Raw genomic sequence first — 14,443 nt, forward strand, 5'->3', positions numbered from 1 at the left:
ACAAGTAACACAGACAAGCCATCATCATTCCTTCAGTATTGCTCACTCATTGACAACACACCCAGTACGTAACTGTGTTCAGTTTACTGTCAATATTCAGCAGTTTAAAGTCTATTGTGGTCCAAATTATGCCTTTTTAATTCTCTCATAGGTTTCATTGCAAATTTAGCATTTAAATAATTGAATCGGGTTACAGAATAGGCTAAGCCGAGGCATAATTGACTTTAGCCTCGTCTGAGTGCCTGCCACAGAATTGGGAATGTGCTCATTGGCTTTTTTTGTGTGAGCTTCTCCGTCCATTTCATTGCAATAATGCCCTTTTGTTCTTTCTTTTTTTCTTGTAGTGTTTCTTCAGCAGCACTCAAGAGGATCAGGGGAAACAAAAGAGGTGGAGGAGGGCAGAGAGAGGGGGAAAGTCAAAAGTAAGTGGCGAATAAGTAGATGTAGGACTGTGTTTGACAGTAAGGAGTGGGGTAGGGCGAGTTAATCTACATTTGCTTCTAATTTCTCTCTTAGCTTTATTGTTGTGTGCTTTAAAAGGGATAAATACCAAGATGCAACTTTTCAGAAAGGGTTTTGGCATGCTGACAGTGTGATGCGCTTTAGTGCGCTGTTAGACTGTCAGCGGCGTAAACTCTCACAGTGAAGTTTAAAACATCATTCTTTAAAGCATAACTGCTGTGTCCATCCAAAAAGCACTTTAACACATTCATCACCTTCAGGAATGAATTTCAAGACAGGTTTTTTGGACCTAAAACCGTCTGCTGTGAGAATTGTGAGGACTTTGACTGTTTTGTGCAATAAAGTATTATAGTAGGTTTATTAAAACATTTGTATTTACATTAATTACACAGTCATGGACTGTGATTAATCACGATTAATCGCAAATTTAAAACACTAGGATTTACCTGTAAATGTGTTGAAATAAAGAAAAACATAAACTAGTTTAGGGAAACAGAACCTTTCACACCTCCGCAAAGTATGAGACATAATTATTCTTTTATTTTAATTTTTTCAGCCTTTATCAGCCTTTATACTGGCAATAAAACGTTTACCAAGCTGCATTGCTTCAATCCCAGTATACATTTACCCAACTATTATCAAAAGTATTTCTAAATAAATACAACAAAACATTTTCTTGCGAATTATTGCGAAGTATTATGACAAAATGCATTATGAAGAAGAATTGGACCTGCATGTTCTGCAGGTGCATTAGAGCTAACATCTGCGCCATGTTACATAATTTATGAGATTAATAGTACACTTTTACTCAGAACTCACTTTAAATCACCATCGAGTGTTTGTAATAACTTCCTTTTGCGATCACGTGTACACTTTGGGCAGCCGCGGTACATTATAAAAGTAGCCCAAAAAAACGCAACCCACGGCTCTGTAATTTTTCTGGCAACTGTATTTTCAAAATAGCCCAATTGTGCAGGAAAACCGTGACCCTGGCAACACTGGTTCACTGTACCCTTATCACATATGAGTATACATATGTCCCACGCACTGTCGCTCTCTCTCTCTCTCTTTCTCTCTCTCTCTCTCTCTCTCTCTCTCTCTCTCTCTCTCTCTCTCTCTCTCTCTCTCTCTCGGACACACTCGCTCTCTCTCTCCACGTTCGCTTCACTTTTGTCTAGCCCGGTGCCTCATAATCACAAAATCCCTGCATCCCAGTGTGCATACTATCCACCCTATCTGCCCTAAATAGTATTGAAAATTACTAATATCACATAGAATATAGGATGGATAGTGTGCACATTGGGATGCAGGCAATGATGACCTTTCGCGCTGCGACGAGTTGGGGTCAAACCTTATCAAACGATTAATTTGCGTAAAAAAAAATAAAGTTTTTAGATTAATCGCATGCGTTAACGCTTTAATGTTGACAGCCCTAATTTACATCCAGATGGTTGTCTTTGGCTTTTGCGTCTCATTTTGTGCCTTTAGAACTGTCAGGTTAAAATGGAGGCATAATATATAGGTACCATAATGGTTTACGGCCACTATGCGTTTTTATAGACATTTATTTATCCATATCAGTTGATTTTGGATACATGTTGTCCAATTTTGGATATTATGCAATTTTAATACTAACCATTTTTATGTTTTGGTTAAATGTAATATTTAGCAAATATCAAAATGAATATTCGTGTTTTATATATATGTGTGATATAAAACACGAATATTAATTTTGATATTTGCTAAATATTACACTTAACCAAAATATAAAAATATATATATATATTAGGTGTGGCATGGTACATGTATTCGTACCGAACCGTCACGATACGGACATCTCGATTCGGTGCATGTGGCCTTATGACGAATACAAGCAATTCACCCCCAATCCAGAAGGGGGCGCCCGCAACAATGCAACGCTGTTTGATAACCGCCAGCAGAAGAACAGCAAATGCCATGTAGCATCATATGTATCCCTTCTAGCCTTAACCATGAGTTGCGCACTTGAAAGCAAAGCCCACTAAACAGTGACCATGTGCTGATTCTGAACGCGTATCTCACATAGACTGAAAAAGAAAATGCGAAATGGGGCTTTGTGCTCGTGTATCCTACCTCTCTCATTCGGCACAAATCCAAATATTCCATAATATTTCCATATTTGCGATGTAACGTATCTGAATGCTAAACTATTATTTATGTAAATTATAGGCTTTGTACTTCAGTCACATTCCAATGGTGACACAGAGGCGGGTGCGCTGATGTTTGGCTCATTGTATTTTATTTTGATAAAGTACCAACTGCGCTGTGAAGTTAGCAATGCTGGAACGGATGTGTATTTTTTTTTTTTTTTTTTTTTTTGTGTGCGTGTGTGTGCGCGCTTCGGCGCGATCACTTCAACTGTTTCCTTATACCGGCAGAATCAACTTTAAACACTTATTTTCTCATTAATAATCAATGTATAAAGGTCTGCTCTTATTTGTGTACACTCACAATGAAAACAAACCATATTTTATATATATATATATATATATATATATATATAACATGTAATAATATTTAGTATTTTCACAAAATTGTAATTCGCGCTACTGTCTGTTCAAAATAAATTAAAAGAAACTGAGCATAGTAGATTTATTTTTTTCCCTGTTGTACCAAAATCGTATCGAACCGTGACCCCGAACCGAGGTACGTACCAAACCGTACCGTGCCACCCCTAATATAATTTTTTTTTTTTTTTGATGAATAGAATTTTCATTTTTTCATTCCTACTTTCAAAAAAATAAATACACACACACACACACACACACACACACGTATATATATGTATATATATATATATATATGTAAGTGTGTATATACACACAGTGCCCTCCGAATTTTATTACTATTTATAAATAGTAATAAAATGTGACATTCTGCAGTTTTGTCTCATATTCATATTTGAATCATATTTTTAAATGTCTTGACTCCACAGCCAACAGAGCAATTTTGACTTTACTGTTCCAATACTTTTAGAGGGCACACACACACACACACACACACACACACACACACACACACACACACACACACACATACATACATATATACATACACACACACACACACACACACACACATATCTATATCTATTTGCCCTCAAACTGAATGGTAATATAGATAGACAGAATTTTTATTATTACAGAATTGTTAACTTCTCATCATTTGCTCTGTTTTTGAAACAATGCATCCTATGCACATACTGTAAAAATAAATGTGTCTGACCTCATCATGGTTTAATTAAATACGGCTTGTCAAGTAATTGTTCAGAAAACTCACCGCCAAGTTGATTAAAAAAATTTAAATTTCCACATTCCTCTTGAGGTGTAGTGGAAAAAAGGGAGTAATTTATTAGAATAAATTGCTTTTCCTTTCTCTACTTAACAATCTGAGAATCAAACTAAGTAGTAGAGAAGGTGCCTGAGAGCAGTAATTTCTCACGAGTTTGTCTTGAAGGTTTCTCTAGCCACTCCCTGATCTCCTGCTCTTGACTCACGTCTGCTGTTGGCTGCCTCAGTCTCTGCTGTCCTTCAATAAAGGATTGGATCCATGCTTTTTATACAAAGAAGGTCAATGAAACATGAAACCAGACCCTCCAACCACAGAAAAAATGCAGGCACTTTCAATACTCTAAACACACTCTGTCTTTCCACGCTTACCTTATTGCATTTATATTGAAGCCTGAGGCCGTCTGCTTTTTTTCATGGGGCGGCGAGGAAATTCTGATTGCGAAGCAGATTACGAGCTGCTCTTGATTTTGCTATGAGATCCCGACACCTAGTTTTTCTTTTTGCCCGTTATTAAGCAGGAACGGTGGACACTGAGATCCTATTACAGAAAGAAAGTATTAGCTTCACATACATAAAGAGAGAGCGAGACCTTGGTAAATGCTGCTCTGCTATCGCAAACCATTTTTCATAAAGCCTCAATGGGGATTTTGCCTCAGTCGCTGACAATGATTAATAGCTCCTGTCAGTCACGTGACTATGATAATAAGTGTGTGTACGCATTTGTTTCTCTATAGGTGATTACACCCAGGAAGTGTGCGATATTGTGTGTGAATTCTGTCTTTTGCACTGCTGGAACGTTATAGTAATTCATGTTCACAGCTAAACCTTCACCTTTACAGAGAGAGAAACTCATCGCTTCAGGCCATTTCCTGCGGTGTAAAATCGTTTTGTACTGTCAGTGGTATTGATGTGACTGGAATGAATCAAACGTAGCTGAATCAGAAGTTTTTTAAAAGTAGCTAAAAAGGTTTTTTTTATTATTTTTTTGGTAATGCTTTTGAAAGAAGTCTCTTGTTCACCAAGCCAAGGCTGCATTTATTTGACCAAAAATGCAGTAAAAACAGTAATATTGTAAAACATTACTACAGTTTAAATGAACAATGTTCTATTTGAATATATTTTGAAATGCCATTTATTCCTGTGATGGCAAAGCTGAATTTTCAGCAGCCATTAGTGAAATATTACTTCAGTGGCTCTGAACCGGTTCAAGGAACGAAAACGAAAACCGGAAACGAACGAAATTTTGACTGGAACAGAACCGGAAACAGAAACAAAATCAAATTTTATATTTCCGAACAGAATCGAAAATTTGAAATGGCCATTAACCGGTTAATAACGTTATTTTATTGTTCCATTTAATATTTGAAATTTGCTGTCAAACCAATCAGGAATTCAAGTAGTACAGACTATACAAATGTGATGCTGACGCACCCAGCGAGTGAAATGAATTCTGCTACCATCTGTTTTAATGGGAGTTAGCAAAATCTGACAGGGTAGCATAAATCGTCAGAACACCGGCATTAGAGTTTATCCTACGACAGTGTAAGATGGATTCAACAGATCTTACGCACCTGTGGCGCTTCTGTGAACGGAGAAAACAGAATAAAACTATAGGCTTACATGAAAAGGAATATATACTGTATATGCCTATAAATATATTTCACGTAAATCATTGACAGATTAACAAAACAAAAGAAAAAAATATATGCTGAGTTAGGCCTACGGTTCATTGTGACGCATTCCAACGTTCTCGGAAAAGAAAACAAGATGCAGAAAGTAGTTTTCTTTATTTTGCAAAAGCTTTACAGTTTTATTTGTTTTGCAATAGCTTGACAGTTTTGAATGATGTCTTGCATCTGTATAACCAACCAGTGTTGGTATAGCCATATCGCGCTGGCGCCTCACGCGCACAAAGACACATAGTTTTGCGACATTGCAGCCAGTTCATTATCAAAATAACATTACAGTTGAAGGAACGTGTAAAAAGTTGCTCCGTTGTCCAATCTGTTGCATTCAGCGTGACCACCGCCTCACTGTGCTGTTATTGCCGATGTGAAGGATCATGTTTTACGTTGATGAAAGTAAAAGCCAATAAATAATATTTTAGTATACGTTGAGAATATGGAAGCATTTGGATTCGTGCCGAGTAAGAGAGGTAGGCATCAGTTTCACCTTTAATTTGTTTTTGGATTGACATTTTTATAGCCTCTATAGGCTATATCCTTAAGTTTAGAGGATTTGTTGTGGAGAGAAACTAATAACTGTGTTTTATACAAGTAGCGTTTTTTTTAACAATTTGCAGCAAACATTTTTAAATATCTTAAAAAAATACTTTAATGTCTTTAAAGCATTAATAGATTTTTTTCTTTTGTTTAGTAGCCTACATTTAGAAATGTAAAAATCTAGAAAAGATAAAGCTGTATTGGCTGTTACTAAGCGCAGCGGGTTAAGATACCATCTCTTTCTGTATTTTTTTTCTTTTTATGTAAAGAAAACACTGTACTTTATTATTATTATTATAATATAGCCCTGCTTCAGTGTCACATGATTCCTTCAGAAATCATTGTAATATACTGATTGGCTGCTGTAGAAACATATCATTATCATTGATTTAAAGAAGTCGTACTGCTTAATATTTTGTGGAAACTGATACATTTTTCAGATTTTTTTTTATGAACAAATTTAATTAGAAAATTTTTTTGTAGCTTCATAAATGTAACTTTTTCAATTTAATGTCTTTGCTGAATAAACGGATTTCTTTCACAACAATTGTTTTCCCTTTATGTGATCTATCTGATTATAAAAAGACAGTTAAAAATGTATACCCTACAAAATGGATAGCTATATAAAGTCTATATATCTAGTTTTTCAGCATTGAAGAATAATTTTTTTTTTTTCCAACAAATGGCAGACAGAGGAGGTGTTTTGGAAGCCTTAGTTGGATGTTTCTGTAAATACAACATTATCCTAGTCCAATTGCACCTTCTAATATAGACAAACAAATAAATTCAGTGGGCCAAAAAGCCTTGAGCAGTTTATGCAGAAATTCGTTCTGCTCATGTTTTATGAATCAGGCTCAGTGTTTGTAAATCTAATTGTAAATGTACTATTTATGGACTAGTCGATTAGCATACAATTATCATTCAGATGGCCAGAAAAAAAACAACAGTTTGTTTGTGAGCCAGATCACATAACCCATGTAGCCCAAACTGCCCTACTGCAGGCTAAGAAGCTTCAGTCTGCCCCGTCTTGATGAATGTTTAACAGCTAACAGTGCGTTTTGAATATCAATACTCTTGCTGGCGTATGAGAGAGAACAAGTGATTATTTCAAACATGTCTTCATTCTCCTCTAGATTTGGATGAAGTCTGTTTGTAAAGTGCCTCTGGAGTCTCAAAGATTTTAGTGTGCACTCGTGTATTTGTGCCTGTGTAAGTGCAGAGAAATGATGTGGGTCTGTGTGATTACTTCTCGTCAGCCACCGGGCCTCACATAAGTTTACAGAGAGGTCAAACCACCGTTACCTCCTGGCCAACATGCTTATTTGCTGTAGGTCTTGTCGTTATTAGTTTTAATGGTTTATTCAAACAGCTGTGTTGAACGTAAGGTCTTCAGGGCCCCTCTTGGAGTTTAAATGTCAGGGAACTCCGTTTGAGCAGAAGTCCACTTTTTGAAGACATTTTGGAGCCCAGAGGCCAAGTAAAAATTACTTAAAAATTACTTAAAGTTGACTGAAGTGCTGGGAGACTAGCGATGATTCACACAAACACACTCAGGAAGTAATGGAGACGCGGTGACTGGTGTGTCTTGCTTGGAGTAGTGCCATTCACTCCTGTGCTTTGCATGTGTATGAGCAGGATTCTTAATTAACTCTCGAGATGTGAGTCAAAATATCCTTTCGGTGAAAAAATACAACTAGCTGACTTTGTATTTATTTATGCTTATTTATATGTATTAATTTTTATCCATTATTTACATGTTTACTTCTTTCATACTTTATTTACTTATTTACTTTATATTGATTTTTTTTAAATTCATTTATTTACACAATTGTTTTCTTATTTACTGTTTATTTATACCTGTGTTTACATATTTATTTTATCTCTTTATACTTATACTTATTTATAATTATGTATTTACTTATTTAATTTAAATACTTTTTTTATTTACTTATTTATTTAATTATTTTAACTATGTATTTATATTTGTTTCTTTTTAATTTAAATGTGTTTATTTACATTTACTTATTTACTTTTTTATAATTTTATTATATTATCCACTTTATACTATTGTATTTATTTATTTACATGTTTCTTTGTTTACTTTGTAATGATTTATATTTATTTATTCATTTATTTTTATACTTTATTATTGTGTTTAGGGCTGCCACTAACGACTATTTTTATTTCGTTTAATCTATCGACTAATTTGATTAATTTCCCACAAAAAATCAACAATTTTACTTAAGAATATTTTATTAAACCAAATGAAATCCAAGTGTCTATGAAATCCTTTTTTAAAGCATAAGTAAAGTGCAACATAGAGTACAAGAAGCAAGTGTCCATCTCATAATGTCCACGTGTTCTAGTCTGCTAATATTAAAATTATAATCAAAAAACACTTTTTAAAGGAGTATTTACCAGAAATATTATTTACCAGAATTTATTTAGGTGAAAAATATAAACAGTGCAGTATTTCTGGAAAAAATAAAAAAAACTTTTTAAAATGTAAAATCAATTAATTGGAGATGCTTTTGATTATTAAAATTTAATGGAACCATTAAAATGGAATCCAGAAAATAACGGAAAACAGAATTTGGTAAAGATAAAACTGTAAAACTCAGTTAATTAATCTTTTTGATTAATAATTTTATTTAACCATTAAAACCGAGTATAGACAAATGAAAATGGAAAAAACTGAATTTGGAAATAAAACGGATTTCATAGGGCTCTATAATTATAATATTTTTTTTTGTGGTAATAAAAATAGATGTAAGTGAACAATAGCTTTTAAAATGACTTTAAAATACAATACATGCATACAATGATGCAATAATAATTAGTTCAAATAAAGTATCAAAATCAAGAAATCATATGGTTTTATTGAACAAAACTGTTAAAATACATAATGTATTATAAACAATAGAGCTAATGTAAATTACGCATTACAACAAAGGCCTGGCCAGTTGCCTGATGATTGTTTTTACACATTACTGTGCGATCTAATCCTTGTTTAATATTGACCAAACACCATTTAATTCAAATGTCCACTTAATCTTTAATATTTGTCCATTTCTTTAGGACAGAAATGCTACAGCAACTGTAATTAAATGAATATGTGGACATCAAAATGTGTAAACTCAGAGTGAGGGTTTGAGCTTTTATTTTGAAATCGCGATGTATTCTCCTGTTTGTGTAGATTTATAAATGATTTATCTTAAAAATCTGATGAAATGGCACATGTTGCGTTCCCAGATGAACGTTAATAAACCCAAACTCACAACAACATGCAGAGATGGAGTTTGAGACGCTCCACATGTAAATGATAACAGTTTCTGTGGAACTACTGTGAACGGAGCCGCTGTGTTACGTACGTGCGTCACAGTAGTTCCACAGAAACGGTTATCATTTTAAATAATTAAAGCGCATATACTGTATTAGAACTGCATCGCATATAATTATTTAATTAAATCATAGCGTTTGTGAATTCACAATTATGCTTAAATGTGATTTTTTAACGGGTTTAATATATCATGCAGCCTGGGAAAATAGTCTAATAATGTGTTTTATGGATTCTCGTCCGGTATATGAAATGCGCCGGTATTTTGCCGGTTAGTCGACGCAAGCAAAATGAAGTCGACGATTTTTTAAAATCGACTAGTCGACTAAAATCAACGAATCGCGACAGCCTTAATTGTGTTATTATATTATACTTGTCCACTTTTGTACTTATATATTAATTTAGTTATGTTAACTTAAGTTTATTTGTTTACTTTTTTCTTTATATAATTACTTTATTTATTTATATTTGTTTTTTTATTCATTTATTTAAAGATTTGTTACATATGTATAGGCTATGTATTCATGTGTATATTTGTGTTTATTTACATTTCTCTTTATATTATATATATGTGTATACACATATGCACACATTTATTTTATTCACTTTTATTTAATTTTATTTGCAAACAATGCAAAGTACAGTTTTATGACTGTTAAGAAATATCTATTGACTCAGTCTTCGCATTGTCCATTAGCAGATGTGGCAAACGTTAATTTTGGACCGTGTGCGAGTATGCATTTCTGCCAGCACTCTCTATTTGTTAGGGGCTCAGTTGCAATGTTGGAAGTCATAGTTTAGCCAAGTGACTCTGATAAAGTGAAACTCTGGAGTCGTATATATCCAGAGCTGGAGAATTATGACCCTTGTGTAATAATAAGCGACGGAGTCAGATATATAGCCCCTTCCTGAAATTATCGACCCTCTGCTGTGGAAGAATTATGGGCGGTCTCACCTGTCCTCCCCCTAGTTCATAATCTGTGAGAGAGGGAAGCCAGAGCGGAGTGGACAGAGAGAAAACTAGCAGTTTGCAGGAAATAGACCCAAAGTCTGGTCATAGATCCAAACCAAGATGGTATCAGGAAAGACGCATGCTCCTCTCTTTTCAGAAGCTCTGTTCGTAAGCTTGGTCAACAGATTTATTCTCTACATAGACAGCATCCTAACTCAAATAGATCCTCATACATGACTGATTTGTAACACTGTACATAGGCAGCAACTTGTTTGCCTCCTCACAGGAGACTTGATTGCTGTTGAGTTTGCTAAAGCATAACAATGCATAGCACACACAAATATTAGGTAGGCTACTACAGGTATGTAACACTTTTACTTTTACTTACTTTACTTTTAGTCATTTAGCAGACGCTTTTATCCAAAGCGACTTACAAATAAGAAAAAGTAACTAAAACTAAATGTTAACACTCTGTAAATACTCTATACACACCCATTTAAGAAAATACAGAAATTAAATAAAATTGACAAATGCATACAACAACAACATTTCAATAGTAAACATATAAAGGAAAAAAATAAATAAAATAAAAATAAAAAGCGATACTTATATCCTTTGCCGGTGTCCTAGCCCGGTGGAGTCGATGGTCTTCACACTAAGAGGGCTTCACACGAGGGCTGCCACGGTATAATAACCTTTTTTATACCTATCTAACAAATCACTACTACAATTCAGCTGAACCCACTTTCCAATTAATCACTAAAAATGGCCAAGCAAGTGCACACACTGACAAGATACGCGATACAGTATGAGACCAAACGCGATTTCAGCAACTCTCAACAACTCAGCAACTCTTTTAATTACTATGAACAGTTTTTATCAGTACCTGTCTGTTTAAATGAAATACAACTTTATTTATAGTCCGTATCTCTCTTGCTTGGTCTGCCATCTTGAATTTTTTTCATTGAGACCGTTGCAGTGCATTCTGACTCCATCTACATTTGGCTAAAACAAGGTATCTTAGGAGGCATCTTAATTAACATCTCTATCTTTTGGAACAGCTTGCAAAATCGATGCCTTAAAATGGTGCCTCAGTAGGCAGCTCTTTCAGGTTTTGAGAGTTTCTAGTTTGATGGATATATTTGCTCTCTCAGCAGTAATAGTTGTGATCTATCCCAGAAGTCTGCACTGCTGTAATCTATCCCACGATCCATGATCTAGCAGAGAGGCCATGACACGGCATGCCAGCAGAGGAGATGGAGCGCTTCACCAGTTATAGATGGGTAGGGGAAGTTGTTTTCCTTGAGATTGTGACAGACAGTAATACTCTTTGCTTTCTGATCTGAGTTCAGCCTCCATGAAGTTTTTCAGACCTGTATTTGGCTCTGGAGACGATCCTGCATCATAGTTCGATTTAAAGCTTTCAGGGCACCAAACGGAGGGAGAGCATTAAAATCTCATCATGCCTGGCAGGGGTAATTTGACCCAGAGGAGCTGACAGAAAGAATGGAAGGAGAGCGAGCAAGAGTGAGGTGAATAAGTGAAGGGGGATGAACGGGTAAATGAATTAGAGCTGGTTTCTGTCTGAGCATTTGCTCGGTAAAACATATTCACAGTGGCAGCCTCAGTCATCTTTGATCCTAGTGGATTTACCACAACAAATATACCAGTTTTGATCCTCTCATTTAAAATTTGGAAAACATTTTTACACATTGGCATGCATTTACCAAGCATCATTCCAAACCCTTAGAATTCAACTTCTATATGAAATTTATCCTGTGCTTTTTGTGCTACAGACATGAGTTATACTTCAGATATATGCCATATTTAGGGGGAAAAATATCATAAAAACCTGAGGCCATGCCAAGTTCCACGTTCACACCAAGGATGATAAATATAATGATAACTGTAACTCTAAAGCTTTGATAATCATTCTAATTCTATGAGAATATGGAAGTCCACACCACATCTGTAACGACATAGAGGAACAATATTGTTTTCTTTCCTGCTGATAAATGATAAAAACATTGACAGCCAATCAGAATATACTTGACTTTAAAATGGTTTGAGCTTTTAAAGTGGCTGATGACATAACTGCAACATGTAAAAAATCACTTAGAACACATTAAAAGCCACTTAGCAGCACTTTTGAATCATGGGAGGGAGTTTTGCACCAGCAAGCACCATTTATTTTATTTCAAAAATTTGGTAATGTATGATATCCTTACCGGCCACATGACATCTCCAAGTAAACAGCCTCTTGTCCGTCTACAACTGGGTCGATAAAAGAGAGCACTGAGGTCAGAGGTCGTGAGAGCGAGCTTCTGAAAGGAAATCGGCAGGCCTCCGTTGGCTGTTTTGACACAGACTTTGGCCTCCTAATGAGGTTTTAATTCTTCCTTGCCTGTTGAGGGTTTTTTTTTTTCTTCTGACTCGAGGTCACATCAGGTCTTGGCGTTATGACATGTGCTTCTCCCCCCATCTCCCCTTTTTTCTCTGTCTTTGACAGACACAGACAGGTATGACATGTAACGATTCTGTTGACCTTTCACTATATCACTTGGCATTTTGATAATAATACAGTTGTGTTCCCTCACTTGTTACAATGTCTTTCTGGAAGCTCCTGAGAAACAATTAGCTGTCTGACACGGTGAGGCTGGCCGTGTCCCAAGCCGCCCGCTGAGGAGTTTCAGTTCTAACAGAGTATCGATTCTCCTTTCTCGACCATCCTCTTCCTCCTGCTATCTCAGATGGGCATCTTCCCTCCTCCGTTCTTTCCACTGGTTGCAAAGTTAAAACTGCAGAAGGGAGGACACATCTCTGTGGTACACTCTCTTATTCTGTGTCACTTTCTCTGGAATGATATATTGTTTCTTTAGAAATTATTTTCTTAACCTGGGAAAGAGTGTGAGATTCAGGCACTTTGCCAGATATATTAAAAGAAAAAGTTATGAGAGCAGAACCAGAGAAAGACGGATCCTTTCGCTTACTCGACAGAAGTACAGTTATTCCGCTAGTTATCATTTCCGGGGCTTTGACTGATGTCTGAGTGCTCGACTGCAAGCTGTCATTAAAACAAAAGAGGAAACTACAAATACAAAGTAGTTTTGAAATTTATATGAAATTTTCACTTCAACTTTTCACTTAGATTGTTGTATATGGGCCATAATATAATATAATATAATATAATAGTGCTGTGCGATTATATAGAATTCGATGATCATGTGCATCTTGTCAGTAAAGCCGGTTTTGTGATTAGCTGTAAATCTCCATCGCGTTCGATATATCCCACAGTCCTATAATATAATATAATATAATATTATATATGAAGAGTTCAGATGCAAAAGCCTCTAAGTGCCATCTGACATTTTCATCTAAAATTAGCATTTTTATCAGACTCCTATGTTTACGTTCAGTAATTTGACTCTAATGGCAATGTATATGTCCTTTTCTATGCAATTAAAGTGAAATAACTGAACATAAATATAGGAGCCTATATAAAAATGCTCAATTTCAGATGGAACTTACAGGCTTGTGCATCTGAGCTCTTCATATGTGTACAAATCTGGCACAGTTTTTTTAGTATGGTTTTGGTTTTGTTTGTTTTTGTTTTGTTCAGTGGTTTTATCCTGTGTGTATAATCAAATCGAATTTAATCAAATCTAAATAGAATAGAATAGAATAGAATAGAACAGAACAGATATACGGTGCGTGTTTGGCAGTTTTTTGGTTTGTTGTTTTGTTTTTTGCTTTATTTTTTGGTTTTGTTATGTTTTGTTTGTTTGTTTTTTTGCTTTATTTTTTTTTGTTTGTTTTTGTTTTGTTTTGCCTCTATATTTATGTGCTAAAAGCAGATACAGAGGACCAGTGCAGTAAAGAGTAGGGTTGTTCCGATTCCGATACTAGTATCGAAAATTCCAACGATACCACAAAAATTCTGGCATCGGTATCAGCGAGTACTTGAACCCATGTACCGATCCGATACCATTTTCTTAAACAAGACATATAGTTATGCCTGCTAGCTTTGCTTAATGCTGCAAATCGGAACTCCGTTCTTCTTTGCTCCTCAGAATGCAAACACTGGAAGTTGTGCTGTGTTGCCACAAGCAACCACTATTTAGAGCAGCGAAGAAGAAATACA

The 14,443-nt window shown here is 35.3% G+C and overlaps 1 protein-coding gene across 2 annotated transcripts in view; it reads left to right on the plus strand.

Annotated features, from left to right (window-relative positions):
• LOC306861326 (plexin-B2-like) overlaps nt 1-14,443 on the plus strand; it is a 110,965-nt gene that overhangs the window by 50,911 nt on the left and 45,611 nt on the right. The window contains exon 2 of one of the 2 annotated variants that reach the window (XM_079403532.1): nt 345-422. The exons of the other annotated variant lie outside the window; for it this stretch is intronic. The gene's annotated coding sequence lies outside the window, so the exon portion shown is untranslated. The remainder of the gene's footprint in view (nt 1-344; nt 423-14,443) is intronic. 2 annotated transcript variants of the gene reach the window in all.

This window comes from Barbus barbus (genome assembly GCF_936440315.1).
Source record: "Barbus barbus genome assembly, chromosome: 42".
In the NCBI taxonomy this organism is placed as follows: Eukaryota; Metazoa; Chordata; class Actinopteri; order Cypriniformes; family Cyprinidae; genus Barbus; species Barbus barbus.